The 15,128-nt window shown below is 38.8% G+C and overlaps 2 long non-coding RNA genes across 5 annotated transcripts; one reads left to right on the plus strand and one right to left on the minus strand.

Annotated features, from left to right (window-relative positions):
* Positions 1–378: 378 nt before the first annotated feature.
* On the minus strand, positions 379–14,976 carry LOC130420611 (uncharacterized). Of its 4 annotated transcripts, none has more exons than XR_008906671.1 (5): positions 14,248–14,976; positions 12,871–13,001; positions 7,532–7,684; positions 4,400–4,509; positions 379–911 (listed from the first exon to the last, which is right to left on the minus strand). It is a non-coding gene; the product is annotated as an uncharacterized LOC130420611 (long non-coding RNA). The 4 variants fall into 4 exon arrangements; XR_008906672.1 differs by having other exon boundaries at positions 7,528–7,684; XR_008906669.1 differs by lacking the exon at positions 7,532–7,684.
* Positions 8,913–10,528, plus strand: LOC130420613 (uncharacterized). The gene is made up of 3 exons (XR_008906673.1): positions 8,913–9,650; positions 9,732–9,809; positions 10,295–10,528. It is a non-coding gene; the product is annotated as an uncharacterized LOC130420613 (long non-coding RNA).
* Positions 14,977–15,128: the final 152 nt, after the last annotated feature.

Raw genomic sequence — 15,128 nt, forward strand, 5'->3', positions numbered from 1 at the left:
AAAAGTCCAGTTTCTAGAAAATTCTAGAGCCTAGACAAAAATTCAAGATCTTGAAAGCAGTTTCGTATTCCAGAAAAGTCTAGAATCTAGAAAAGTTCTAGATATTTTATGTACTCTAGATTAATAGAGTAATTTATCATACTTTTCCTATAGAAATATATCATCTTGTCCAAATTCTAGATTTTGCCACAGATCACTTGCTGATTTATGTGCTGGAACTTCTAGTTATAAACATCCATGGCTCAATGCCGAAGTGTCTCCCACCAGTCCGGGCTTTTTTACATTCTTGAGTGTTAATTGTAGTCTAGGAGAAGAGGTAACAGTAACTCAATGAAATAATAAAAGAAATGAAGCTTGCGTCAGACCACAAACACAACATATGATTGCTCAAAGGTTTATGAACAGTTTTTTTGGTACTTTTAGTATAGATCAAATAAGTAACTAAAATAAAACATATTCAAAACAAAATGGGAAAGCAAGCAGAAGTTCAGGAGGGGGAGAAGGCTCAAAATAATAATAAACAAAAAGTAACCCACTTACTAGTTAATCTTCTAAACTAACAATAGAAAATAAATAAACAACAACCACCTTAACTAGATGAACATGATAAGACAGGTTGCAAAAAAGAACAAGCAGACACCCACCTCCCTAGAGCTTCCATGGTAAAATAAACCATTTGTATGATAGGAAAGAAAAAAGGGAGTTTACAATAGGCTACAACCAGCCATTACAATTGAGGAATTTAACAACCAGAGCTTCACAATAACAAAACAAGGGACAGGCAACACGATAAGGAAGGCAAGCTTTCCTCTCTCTGCAGCAGTGTGTTGACTTAAGCAGGTTGTCGCTCTCTGCATATCAGCTGCATGTGGTGCCAGCATCAATGGCCTCTCTATCTCTCTCTCTCAACCCTGACAGGAGTAACAGGAGAAAGAACAGGTAAACAACCAAACAATGTACACATAAACACAACCATGTATTAAACTATAACAATAAAAAATAAAAAAGTATATGTTTAACAGTGGCTTGGTGGTAGAACTCTCGTGCAGTGAACATGAAAGTTCTAGTTCAAACCCTGTGACATTTAAGGTTCTTTAGGAATATGAAACAAGGGATTGTTACCCAAAAATTTCAGGGACATGCCACTGCCGCAGTGGTTTAGGGATAGAACTTTGGTAATTTGAAACCTAAACACAATTTTTTTTGTTATGCAATTTAAACAGGGATTGTTGCCAAAAATAACACGGCAAAACCACTGCCACAGTGGCTTGGTGGTAGAACTCTCGTGCAGTTAACATAAAAGTTCTGGTTCAAACCCCGTTACATTTAAGGTTCTTTAGGAATATGAAACAAGGGATTGTTACCCAGAAATTTCAGCGACATGCCACTGCCGCAGTGGCTTAGGGGTAGAACTTTAGTAAATTGAAACCTGAACACATTTTTTTTATTTTGCCATTTAAACAGGGATGTTACCAAAAATAACACGGCAAAACCACTGCCACAGTGGCTTGGTGGTAGAACTCTCGTGCAGTTAACATAAAAGTTCTGGTTCAAACCCCGTTGCATTTAAGGTTTTTTAGGAATATGAAACAAGGGATTGTTACCCAGAAATTTCAGCGACATGCCACTGCCGCAGTGGCTTAGGGGTAGAACTTTGATAATTTGAAACCTAAACACAATTTTTTTTATTTTGCAATTTAAACAGGGATTGTAACCAAAAATAACATGGCAAAACCACTGTCACAGTGGCTTGGTGGTAGAACTCTCGTGCAGTGAACATAAAAGTTCTGGTTCAAACCCCGTTACATTTAAGGTTCTTTAGTAATATGAAACAAGGGATTGTTACCCAAAAATTTCAGAGACATGCCACTGCCGCAGTGGCTTAGGGGTAGAACTTTGGTAGTTTGAACCCAGAACACTTTTTTTTGTTATGCAATTTAAACAGGGATTGTTGCCAAAAATAACACGGCAAAACCACTGCCACAGTGGCTTGGTGGTAGAACTCTCGTGCAGTGAACATGAAAGTTCTAGTTCAAACCCTGTGACATTTAAGGTTCTTTAGGAATATGAAACAAGGGATTGTTACCCAAAAATTTCAGGGACATGCCACTGCCGCAGTGGTTTAGGGATAGAACTTTGGTAATTTGAAACCTAAACACAATTTTTTTTGTTATGCAATTTAAACAGGGATTGTTGCCAAAAATAACACGGCAAAACCACTGCCACAGTGGCTTGATGGTAGAACTCTCGTGCAGTTAACATAAAAGTTCTGGTTCAAACCCCGTTACATTTAAGGTTCTTTAGGAATATGAAACAAGGGATTGTTACCCAGAAATTTCAGCGACATGCCACTGCCGCAGTGGCTTAGGGGTAGAACTTTAGTAAATTGAAACCTGAACACATTTTTTTTATTTTGCCATTTAAACAGGGATTGTTACCAAAAATAACACGGCAAAACCACTGCCACAGTGGCTTGGTGGTAGAACTCTCGTGCAGTTAACATAAAAGTTCTGGTTCAAACCCCGTTACATTTAAGGTTTTTTAGGAATATGAAACAAGGGATTGTTACCCAGAAATTTCAGCGACATGCCACTGCCGCAGTGGCTTAGGGGTAGAACTTTGATAATTTGAAACCTAAACACAATTTTTTTTATTTTGCAATTTAAACAGGGATTGTGACCAAAAATAACATGGCAAAACCACTGTCACAGTGGCTTGGTGGTAGAACTCTCGTGCAGTGAACATAAAAGTTCTGGTTCAAACCCCGTTACATTTAAGGTTCTTTAGTAATATGAAACAAGGGATTGTTACCCAAAAATTTCAGAGACATGCCACTGCCGCAGTGGCTTAGGGGTAGAACTTTGGTAGTTTGAACCCAGAACACTTTTTTTTTATTTTGCAATTTAAACAGGGATTGTAACCAAAAATAACATGGCAAAACCACTGTCACAGTGGCTTGGTGGTAGAACTCTCGTGCAGTGAACATGAAAGTTCTGGTTCAAACCCCGTTACATTTAAGGTTCTTTAGGAATATGAAACAAGGGATTGCTACCCAAAAATTTCAGAGACATGCCACTGCCGCAGTGGCTTAGGGGTAGAACTTTGGTAGTTTGAACCCTGAACACATTTTTTTGTTATGAAATTTAAACAGGGATTGTTACCAAAAATAACACGGCAAAACCACTGCCACAGTGGCTTGGTGGTAGAACTCTCGTGCAGTTAACATAAAAGTTCTGGTTCAAACCCCGTTACATTTAAGTTTCTTTAGGAATATGAAACAAGGGATTGTTACCCAAAAATTTCAGAGACATGCCACTGCCGCAGTGGCTTAGGGGTAGAACTTTGGTAGTTTGAACCCTGAACACATTTTTTTGTTATGAAATTTAAACAGGGATTGTTACCAAAAATAACACGGCAAAACCACTGCCACAGTGGCTTGGTGGTAGAACTCTCGTGCAGTGAACATGAAAGTTCTGGTTCAAACCCCGTTACATTTAAGGTTCTTTAGGAATATGAAACAAGGGAATGTTACCCAAAGATTTCAGCAACATTCGACTGCCGCAGTGTCTTACGGGTAGAACTTTGGTAGTTTGAAACCTAAACACAATTTTTTCTATTTTGCAATTTAAACAGGGATTGTTACCAAAAATAACACGGCAAAACCACTGCCACAGTGGCTTGGTGGTAGAACTCTCGTGCAGTGAACATGAAAGTTCTGGTTCAAACCCCGTTACATTTAGGGTTATTTAGGAATATGAAACAAGGGATTGTTACCCAAAGATTTCAGCAACATTCGACTGCCTCAGTGGCTTACGGGCAGAACTTTGGTAGTTTGAACCCCAAACACCGAGTAGTAAAGGGTTCAAGACCAGGATGTGAAAAGAAAGCATGCGTCTGCATTTTCCCTATTTATCTCAAATGTAAAACAAAAGACTAAGACAATAGGAAAAACTGTCAAAAGCGTGCAGGTCACAGTGGCTCAAACGGTCTGAGCACTGTCCCTCAACCAGAAGGTTCAGGGTTCTCGGCCAGATGGCTAACCTGCACATCAAACGCGGAAGCCGTAACACGCAGGGGTGGTGAACCATGTGTGAAGTACGGAAAAAGGCCTTAAAGGTACCTAGGAAGGGGGGGGACGCCAGAGAGTGAATCTCCCCGAGATTCAAGAACATGTAAACAGGGCGTTATGCTGCAGATCTCTAAATTTGACCCCAAAAAAAAAAAATTTGACCCAAAAAAATTTTTTTAACCTACCTACCCCCCTGAAGTCTTCATGCGGTGCCGCTCGAACCGATCAGCAAATGACACATCAGTACCACAAGAGTAATGTAATGTCATCTGCCTTTCGGTTCTTGCGACGCCGCATGAAGTCGAACACACGACTAGCGACTCCACTTACCTCCTCCCCGGTGTCAGGCTCCGCCTCCCTGGTGTCAGGCTCCTCCTCTTGGTGCTGCAACACCTCCTTTGCTTCAGACATGCTGCTGCTCCTCCTCCAGTGCAAGTCTCCTGTAACACAAAAAAAATTCAAACAAGTCAGGGTTCATTGCCACTTCTCACACTTCTGAGCCACACCTTTTCTTTATACCTATAAGAAATGATAAAGAGCACTTAAACTTATTATACAGACACCCAATGAAAGGTGCAGCTGTCGCACCGCCCTTGCGACAGCACTGCATGGATTTGGTGGCAAAAATGTGGGTTTTATGTGTCAATAGATCGCTAGACAACATAGATCCTAATAGTCATATAAAATGTAATTATTCGGGGATGTGATTTTTCCATATAAATAGGTATTTCCGTATCTTTTGACCTTAGTGAGACGACCGACATAAATTGCATTAATTTGATTTATTTTTAATTTCATGACAGGGTTTTGAGATGGGGTCTTTGGCCAAATGGCTCCTTTCTGCCACAGTGACGGTTGTATTAATCTTGACAGTTGTACAAATCCTAGTTACACAGTGTAATTTCACACATATATCTGACAATGCGTAGCAAATAAAATTACAGCTTGCCAAGTTGCTCTAGTTGATATAGACCACTTCGAATGACTTAACCAACGCTGGTTTATCAATGGTACAGAAGAACATCCAGTTTCACTACTCAACAACGTTTCAACAAAGTTCAACCAACTGAATATAACCACTTTTAAATGTTAAATAAAAATGTTTCAACTTTAATTATATATGTAGGATTTAAAAAAATACATTATCAAAACAAATAACTGAAACCGGAAGTGCTTCTGGAATAGTGTTCACACATCATCTGTTCTCTCCTCCCTTTTTCAGAACCTTGGCCTCAGCATGGTTCCTGTCAGCCGGTCGCTCAGAGGGAGGTGACTTAATGGCTTGCTCTCGTCAGGTCGAGTGGCTTGGTTCCAGCCGTGTGGATATGAGAGAAAGAGAGAACAGATGCCAAAGCCACAGGTCAGAGTGCCGGTGGTATTTTCTGCTGTAGCCCTCTTGGCGTGGTAACGCACATGGACGGAATGCTGCTCTTAAAGGGATAATTCACCCAAAAATGAAAATTCTGTCATAATTTACTCAACCTCTTGTAATTTCAATTTGTGGGACTTCTGCAGATTACAGAAGAAGATACTTTGAAGAATGTTGGTAAGCGAGAACCGTTTGTCCCAATCGACTTGCACTGATCTTGTGTCCATTCAATAGAAGTCAATGGGGACCAAAGGTTTTTGATTACCAACATTGTTCAAAATAGCTTGTTTGTTTTGCAGAAGAAAGAAAGTCATGCGGGTTTAATATGTCCGATTAGCGAGTAAATTATGACAGAATTTGGGTTTTGGGGTGAACTACCACTTTAAATGTGCATATAAATGGAGAATACAAGCTACAGGCGGTGTATTTGCATATTCCCTTATGCTTGCTCAGTTCTTATTTTCAAACAAGCAAAAAACGAACTGCAATGCTCCAAAAAGGACAAGAAAGCCACAAAAGATTTGTTTGTATCACTTATGCACCATCAAATTCAAATTGTTCTTTTTTGTAGTTTTGATAAATGACCACGTGATTTGTGACACCACCAGGCAAGTGGACCTTCAGAAGTCATGCAGCTTGTATGCGTGTTCCTACTCAAAACGCCCTTGTGCACAAAGGGCGCTTCTATATAATACCTCTTCACGCTTCAGACAGCCACTTTAAGCTGCCTTTGTCCTTTAACAACAAACTGTGTCGAGTCAGTAAAACACGCCGTTCTTGCAAGTAACCTAATAGTGTTCTGCAGAGCGGTGTGGTCTGATAGATAACTGAGGACCTATGGAGCAGGTGACCCAAATGTGCCTCGTTTTTATGCTGATAGTCACGATTTGCATGCCATTGAGAAACATGTCCTTTGGTTCCCAGGAGTGTGTGTTAGAAAGCAAAGCCTATTAGACAAAATAGTCTAGACTTTAGACTTTGAATATGTAACAACATTTATCTCAGTACATTAACAGCCTTGTATGGTTACAGGCTTTATGGCTCCAATTATTACATTTTATGCATCTACAACTTCAAACTAACGCAAGGACACACGCGAACCTAACGTTATGTTTGGGGTCAAACATCTGGTCACACTGATAGATCTGCCAGTTCTTCACTATGGGCTGCTTTTCTAACCTCTCTCATCATTGGCCAAAAAGCAGATGAGAAATGGGCTCACCTCCTCAATAGCCAAGTTGCCGTGACATCTAGGTTTCTGATGCTGGGCATTCTTCCAAAGCGTGCTATTTCTCTTTCACCTCTAATGCCAGTGCCAGCAGTGGAGCTTAAGAACAACTGTTTGGATATAATTACAGCTGAACTGTGGATATAACTACAGCTGGACTTCTAGTCTTATGTTCAATATGCTTTTCTCAACTATACTGACCATATGATCTGGTTCAACAATTACACCAGCAAAGATGCTTAACACTGCTTAAAGATGACAACAATTCTATTACACATAATAGTATTTTTCTGCAGATTTTTAAAACAAATTGAGTTATTCACACTTTTTCTGTGACAACCTATTTACATTATGAAAGTTTGAAAGAGACTCAGAGTTCAGAAGCAAAAGACTCTCAGTGCCATCTGACATTCTGAAATCCTCTAAATTATGTTGTATCTGGCTCTGATGTTTATATTAAAATATGTTTTAACTTTAATGGGAAAGAGGACCTATTCATTGCAATTAGACTGCAAGAATCTGAACCTAAACATATGAGCCCGATGTAAACACCAATTTGATAAGACATTTGGCACTCGGAGGCTCTTTACTTGTTCCCCATATTATTTTTGCTACATGCAATGTAAAAACATGAGGCTCCGTATCTCAAAACTGCTCAGAATGATGATAGAACCTTATATTTCCAAGATTACAATTTATAACTTATAAAGTGGGGAAAGGGATGTATATGGCACCAAAAGAAATTGCAATGTTTATACACATATCAAAACATCTAGTAACCTACTGGACTGACACATTTACAGCATTGAGTCACTCAAGTTTTTCACCATTATAATTAACCATAAATGCTTAAATACGCACCTACCGTGAGCTTTCATTGCCAGATTCCTAGTCCTACTGTGCTCGTGTCAGACAACAAAACTCCATTCAATGTCACTTCCGTGTTTACGTTCAGGGTGCGAGAAAACATCCGCTGCAAGCGACAGACCGACCGGAAGTCATTCATCTCTACCTTGAGCTGTGAACGCGACAGAATAGAAGATTAAGATTTGTACTCGCTGCTCACATAAAGTTCGCCGGATTAACGATGTTCGTCTGCATTGTGAGACTGTCAGCAGCCCTCATGTCGAGTAAAATTGAGAAGTACTTTAAACTATCCGTTTAAATAAACTTGTACAGCTTGCATGCTATTGCTATTAGCATCTAGCACAACTAACGGGCAGGATAACACGGAATGACATCATCTTTACACTGAGTTTATCAACGATTTTCATCACTTAAATACATTTACCTTTAAATAACAAATTTGTATGAATCTGAACAGATATGAATAACATATTTCCCGGTAAGACACATTTGTTTATATCTGTCGTGTGGCTCTGAAATACAGGATTGCTGTAGAAACAGACATCGCTTGGCTTTTAAAAGGTATAAATATTATTCATACTTCATATTATATCACCTTAATTTAATGACAGAATCATAATTTTGATGTTTTTTTATCATTTTAAAGTTCTCATTTACCTCTCAATGTTTTGTAACGAGTGTGATTTTCAATTCCTTAATAGGCCTAAATGCTGTATGTATTTTCTCAGCTCCCAGCCAGAATCAGATGACAGAGGAGACATTGAAGAACAGGGACATATTTTAATATAGTAGCATTTTACTGTGTATTGTGTGAATTTCATATAGACCATTAATTTTAATTATTTTACATTCATTTTCATTCCTTTACAATATTCCAGTATAAAACCTTATTTAAATCTTAAGCATTTGTTTGACCTGTTTAATAGTTTTTGTATTTGCATTTTACATGACAATTTCTCTGTATCAGTTATTATATATAAGCTTACATTTATGGATCAGATTTTGATCATATAATGTCTTTATTATCATTTCACAGCTAGATTCAACGAAAATTTAGTTACAGAGATAGAAATACACACTAAGAACAAAGATATGGACTGCACAAACACATAATGCATATATTGTACATAAACAGAAGTACAGAAATACCTAGGTACATATTTATATATAAATAAAATTACGTTATATTATTTACATGAAAATCTGTAAAATAAAACCAAATCAATGTATCCACAGTGTTACGTTTATTCTTTAGCATTGGTTAACGCTAGCGCTTCCACCAATAGACCATTTGATCTTCAGTAGCTGACGTGCTCGATCACATCGATGATAATAAACTGTAGCGCCAGTTTAAGCTTGTTCGAAATGCGCCTTTATTCCCCAGAAAAGAAGAAGAGAGTAGACGACTGCAACAAGGCGAGGAGGGAGAACAGCGCAGGAGATACGGACACTTCTCAATCCCAAATCGCGAGTCGATGGGAAACGTCAGCAATGGAATAGATCGCATTCGCGTTTATTTTCACATTTTTCTTGGTTCAACTAAGTTTTAAAGTGGCAACTGTTTTTTAACTTGTGTTAGACAAACTCTCAGCCATGTCAAGTCTGTAAGAAAGAATTTAGATATTTTAGAATTTATTATCCCCAAAATCAATGAAATTCATAAAACAATTCTATGTGAGTTTATATTTTGTGTATATTCTGTATAATCAAGCTTCGGCGCAAGTTCTGCCGGGAAGACTCAATCATACGTCACTTACTACGTATGACCTAACCAATCATTACTCAACCAATCATCATCTAACATTTGGAGTATATAAGATCGTCACTTACCCTTTAGTCTGTTTGTGTTCTCAGTTGAAGCAGACGACATTCACGCGCTCTGTTCAGTTGTGATTTAAGGATGTTACAGGTGATGGCTGTGACTACACGGCTATTTGCTAAATCACGCTCGATTTATTCGGCTGCGATACGGCTCATATTGCCGCTTTTTAAACCAGATATTTTTCGGGATTCAGTGATTTCTAGTGCATGGCAGACGTTTCATTCAACACCAGTGTTGAAAATCTGTCAAAGCGCATCTCTGAGTTTATATGGAAGATGCTGCCTATATGTAAAAGGTTTCGAAGATCTTTAACATGAACCAACTTCATATGCAGCGTGTTCGTTAAAGCTAACACTTATTTCGATTTGTTTTGAAGCGTGCATAGGACACGATCACAAGTGGTCTTGCGCATAGCGCATGTTTACATCGGAACCGCTGAGGAGCGCTGGGAAATGTAAGCCGTTTCATAACTTTCGCTTGTTTTTTAACAACTAAGAATATTGGAAACATGTGATGTTATACTTGGTTTCATTCCTTGGCCTTCTTCGCGGCCATTTAGCTTATATTGTTTATTGTTTAGTTATGACGCGGCCTCTCGAGGCCTCGTCTCTGTCGCGGCCTCTCTAGGCCTCGTCTCTATGTTGCGGCCTCTCGAGGCCTCGTCTCTATGCTGCGGCCTCGTCTCTGTTGTGGCCTCGTCTCTGTTGTGGCCTCGTCTCTGTTGTGGCCTCTCAAGGCCTCGTCTCTGTTGGGGCCTTCAATAGTTATAATCCTCACGGGAGGTTCGTAATGGACCTCTACTAGAAACCATACCACCCACTTCCACACAATGAAGGTTCACTACTAGAGTATTGTAAATATTACAAGCTTCACTAACAGCTCGGTGTATTTTACGATTGATGCCTTGCTAACAATTTTATTCTTAATCTCGTTGTTCAGGAACCTCCAACTTCAACCGGTGGGTAGAAATTTCTTCAGTTCTTTGGGGGTTGGCCCAGCTCCAGGGGCAAATTCTCAACTATTATCAGGGGTTGGTTGCGCCCCTGCCTTCATCTTCAGGCAGGAAGTGAAGGAATTCTTGACCCTCTATGGACTATGAGCTATGGACAGGGCCTTTGCCAAATAACTATTACACACCTTGTCACTGATCAGTTCTTTAATAAATGTTCATTGTTAACATTCTTGCTTCCCGAGTCTCTTTTGTAGAACTCCTTTCCAGAAAACTGAGCATGATTTCTTTTAGGGCATATTTTTTTAATTTCTGGACAAAGTGCAATAATTGTGGTTAAATTTAACGTTGTTTTTATACAATTATATGTAAACTGTGAAAAAGCTAAAAAAATTATGAATATCTTTGTTGGCGAAGAATTTTATTCCCAAATGTATTTTTTATCACCCAGTTTAAAGTAGAATATCGTCCCAAATAATTAAATAAAACAGTATACATGATATAAAGCTGTAATTTTGTTAGTTATTTGCCAATAACATGGCCTAGTGGCAGTTGTCGACGCAGACACATGCAGGTAGGCCTACAGTATGCCAGTTGAACAGCTGACAAATGTTTTGTTTATGAACTTCTACAACCGAATTGCAAATGTTACATTAATTTCCTCTTAACATTGTTTCGTTAAATGTTTAACGAGTCATTTACAATCGGCATTTGAGCACTGCGCATTGTTTTTCACTTAAAGTCCGATTTCCGAATTACGCTTGTTCAGATAAATTCGGGCCAAGTACCAAAACAACCTTGTAGCCAATTAGCAATATGGACATGAGTCGCGCCGAACGCTGAAGAAAGCGAAAGACTGGGTAGGGGTGTAAGAGAAAATCAGACATCCCGCCTTTAATATTAGTAAATATTTTTGTTAGTCTTAAGTTTTAATTTTCTCATTTTATGTAATGTTTACATTACCTGTTTGCACATTATACAGACATAGAGGACACAAGCTACCAAATATATTAATGACATTGGCATTAGTTATTCCTATACCTCTCTAACATCAGAAAAACTGGACAGACACATACTGTACACCAGGGGTATCCAATGTCGGTGCTGGAGGGCCACAGTCCTGCAGAGTTTACATCCAACTTGGCTCAACACACCTGTTTGAAAGTTTCTAGTCTGCTTTGCAAGACCTTGATTAGCTGTTCAGGTGTGTTCGATCAGGGTTGAAGCTAAACTTTGCAGGACACAGGCCCTCCAGGACTGACTTTCGTCACCCCTGCTGTACACTATCGGTCATTAAAACTCCAGCTTTAACTGAATCCCAAGCACATTCTTTCAATTGTTAATTAATTGGTGGTTGGGGGTGTCATTGAAGGAACTACTTTTTAAAACAGCAATTTTACAAAATATACAGTTTCAAGATGTTATACAAGAGAGAGATATTCTGCTCTTTTATAAAAGCGGCTATAATGTTTTTAGAGGGTCACAGGGCAAAATTGTTAAAACAAACAAGGAATATTTCGAAAATAACCAAATGACTTACTAACTCATTGAAGGGTCAGATTCAGCAGTGGCGGGGGTACAATTAACTGTTTTTACTGTAGAACTCTTGCGCAGTGAACATGAAAGTTCTGGTTCAAACCCCATAACTTTTAAGGTTCTTTAGGAATATGAAACAAGGGATTGTTACCCAAAATTTTCAGTGACATGCCGCAGAGGCTTAGGGGTAGAACTTTGGTAGTTTGAACCTTAAAAACATTTTTTGTGTTTTGCAACTGAAACAGGGATTGCTACCCAAAATAACAGAGCTAAACCACTGCCACAGTGGCTTGGTGGTAGAACTCTCGTGCATTGAACATAATAGTTCTGGTTCGAACCTCGTGACATTTAAGGTTCTTTAGGAATATGAAACAAGGGATTGTTACCCAAAGATTTCAGCAACATTCCACTGCCGCAGTGGCTTAGGGGTAGAACAACGCTTATGTGCAGGATTCAGCGGTAAGAGTACTGACAATGGACCAGGTGTTACAGGGTTCAAGACCAGGATGAGAAAAGAAAGCATGCTTGTGCATTTTCCCTATTTATCAAAAATGTAAAACAAAAGACTAAGACAATAGGAGAAATGTCACAAGCGTGCAGGTCACAGTGGCTCAGACGGTCTGAGCACTGTCCCTCAACCAGAAGGTTCAGGGTTCTCGGCCAGATGGCTAACCTGCACATCAAACGCGGAAGCTGTAACACGCAGGGGTGGTGAACCATGTGTGAAGTACGGAAAAAGGCCTTAAAGGTACCTAGGAAGGGGGGGGACGCCAGAGAGTGAATCTCCCCGAGATTCAAGAACGTGTAAACAGGGGGTTATGCTGCAGATCTCTAAATTTTACCCTAAAAAAAAAAAATTGACCCAAAAAATTTTTTTTGACCTACCTACCCCCCTGAAGTCTTCATGCGGTGCCGCTCGAACCGATCAGCAAATGACACATCAGTACCACAAGAGTAATGTAATGTCATCTGCCTTTCGGTTCTTGCGACGCCGCATGAAGTCGAAAACACGACTAGCGACTCCACTTACCTCCTCCCCGGTGTCAGGCTCCGCCTCCCGGGTGTCAGGCTCCGCCTCCCGGGTGTCAGGCTCCGCCTCTTGGTGCTGCAACACCCCCTTTGCTTCAGACAGGCTGCTGGTCCTCCTTCAGTGCAGGTCTCCTGTAACACAAAAAAAGTCAGAAAATTCAAACAAGTCAGGGTTCATTGTCACTTCTCACACTTCTGAGCCACACTGCGACGGCACTGCATGGATTTGTTCAGTAACTATTTTGGCAGGTGGCATAATTTTTTGTTTTATGTGTCAATAGATCGCTAGACAACATAGATCCTAATAGTCATATAAAATGTAATAATTCAGGGATGTGATTTTTCCATATAAATAGGTATTTCCGTATCTTTTGACCTCAGTGGGACGACGGACATGAATTGCATTAATTTGATTTATTTTTATTTTCGTGACAGTGTTTTGAGATGGGGTGTTTGGCCAAATGGATCCTTCCTGCCACAGTGACGGATGTATTAGTCTTGACAGTTGTACAGATCCTAATTACACATTGTAATTTCACAAATATATCTGACAATACGTAGCAAATAAAATTACAGCTTGCCAAGTTGCTCTGTTTGCTATAGACCACTTCAAATGACTTAACCAACGCTGGTGTATCAATGGTCCAGAAGAACATCCAGTTTCACTACGCAACAACGTTTCAACAAAGTTCAACCAACTGAATATAACCACTTATAAATGTTTAAAAAAAATGTTTCAACTTTAATTATATTTGTAGGATTTAAAAAATGACATTAATTATCACAACAATTCTATTACACATAATAGTATTTTTCTGCAGAATTTTTTTTCAAAAGTGAGTTATTCACACTTTTTCTGTGACAACCTATGAAAGTTTGAAAGAGACTTCGAGTTCAGAAGCAAAAGACTCTCAGTGCCATCTGACATTCTGAAATCCTCTAAATTATGTTGTATCTGGCTCTGATGTTTATATTAAAATATGTTTTAACTTTAATGGGAAAGAGGACCTATTCATTGCAATTAGACTGCAAGAATCTGAACCTAAACATATGAGCCCGATGTAAACACCAATTTGATAAGACATTTGGCACTCGGAGGCTCTTTACTTGTTCCCCATATTATTTTTGCTACATGCAATGTAAAAACATGAGGCTCCGTATCTCAAAACTGCTCAGAATGATGATAGAACCTTATATTTCCAAGATTACAATTTATAGCTTATAAAGTGGGGAAAGGGATGTATATGGCACCAAAAGAAATTGCAATGTTTATACACATATCAAAACATCTAGTAACCTACTGGACTGACACATTTACAGCATTGAGTCACTCAAGTTTTTCACCATTATAATTAACCATAAATGCTTAAATACGCACCTACCGTGAGCTTTCATTGCCAGATTCCTAGTCCTACTGTGCTCGTGTCAGACAACAAAACTCCATTCAATGTCACTTCCGTGTTTACGTTCAGGGTGCGAGAAAACATCCGCTGCAAGCGACAGACCGACCGGAAGTCATTCATCTCTACCTTGAGCTGTGAACGCGACAGAATAGAAGATTAAGATTTGTACTCGCTGCTCACATAAAGTTCGCCGGATTAACGATGTTCGTCTGCATTGTGAGACTGTCAGTTGCCCCCATGTCGAGTAAAATTGAGAAGTACTTTAAACTATCCGTTTAAATAAACTTGTACAGCTTGCATGCTATTGCTATTAGCATTTAGCACGTAACGTTAATGCTGGATAACACGGAATGACATCATCTTTACACTGAGTTTATCAACGATTTTCATCACTTAAATACATTTACCTTTAAATAACAAATTTGTATGAATCTGAACAGATATGAATAACATATTTCCCGGTAAGACACATTTGTTTATATCTGTCGTGTGGCTCTGAAATACAGGATTGCTGTAGAAACAGACATCGCTTGGCTTTTAAAAGGTATAAATATTTGTTAAATACTGAATCGGTTTTTATATCACGTTAATTTAATGACAGAATTATAACTTTGATGTTTTTTATCATGTTAAAGTTCTCACTTACCTCAAATTGTTATGTCACGTATGTGACTTTCAAATCATTAATTGGCCTAAAGGTTTTATGTAGTTTCTCATTTTTGATATAGACCATTCATTTTAATTATTTTACATTCATTTTCATTCCTTTACAATATTCCAATATAAAACCTTATTTAAATCTTAAGCATCTGTTTGAAGTGTTTAATAGTTTTTGTATTTGCATTATACATGACAA

The sequence above is a fragment of the Triplophysa dalaica genome, chromosome 5 (genome assembly GCF_015846415.1).
Source record: "Triplophysa dalaica isolate WHDGS20190420 chromosome 5, ASM1584641v1, whole genome shotgun sequence".
Classification (NCBI taxonomy): Eukaryota; Metazoa; Chordata; class Actinopteri; order Cypriniformes; family Nemacheilidae; genus Triplophysa; species Triplophysa dalaica.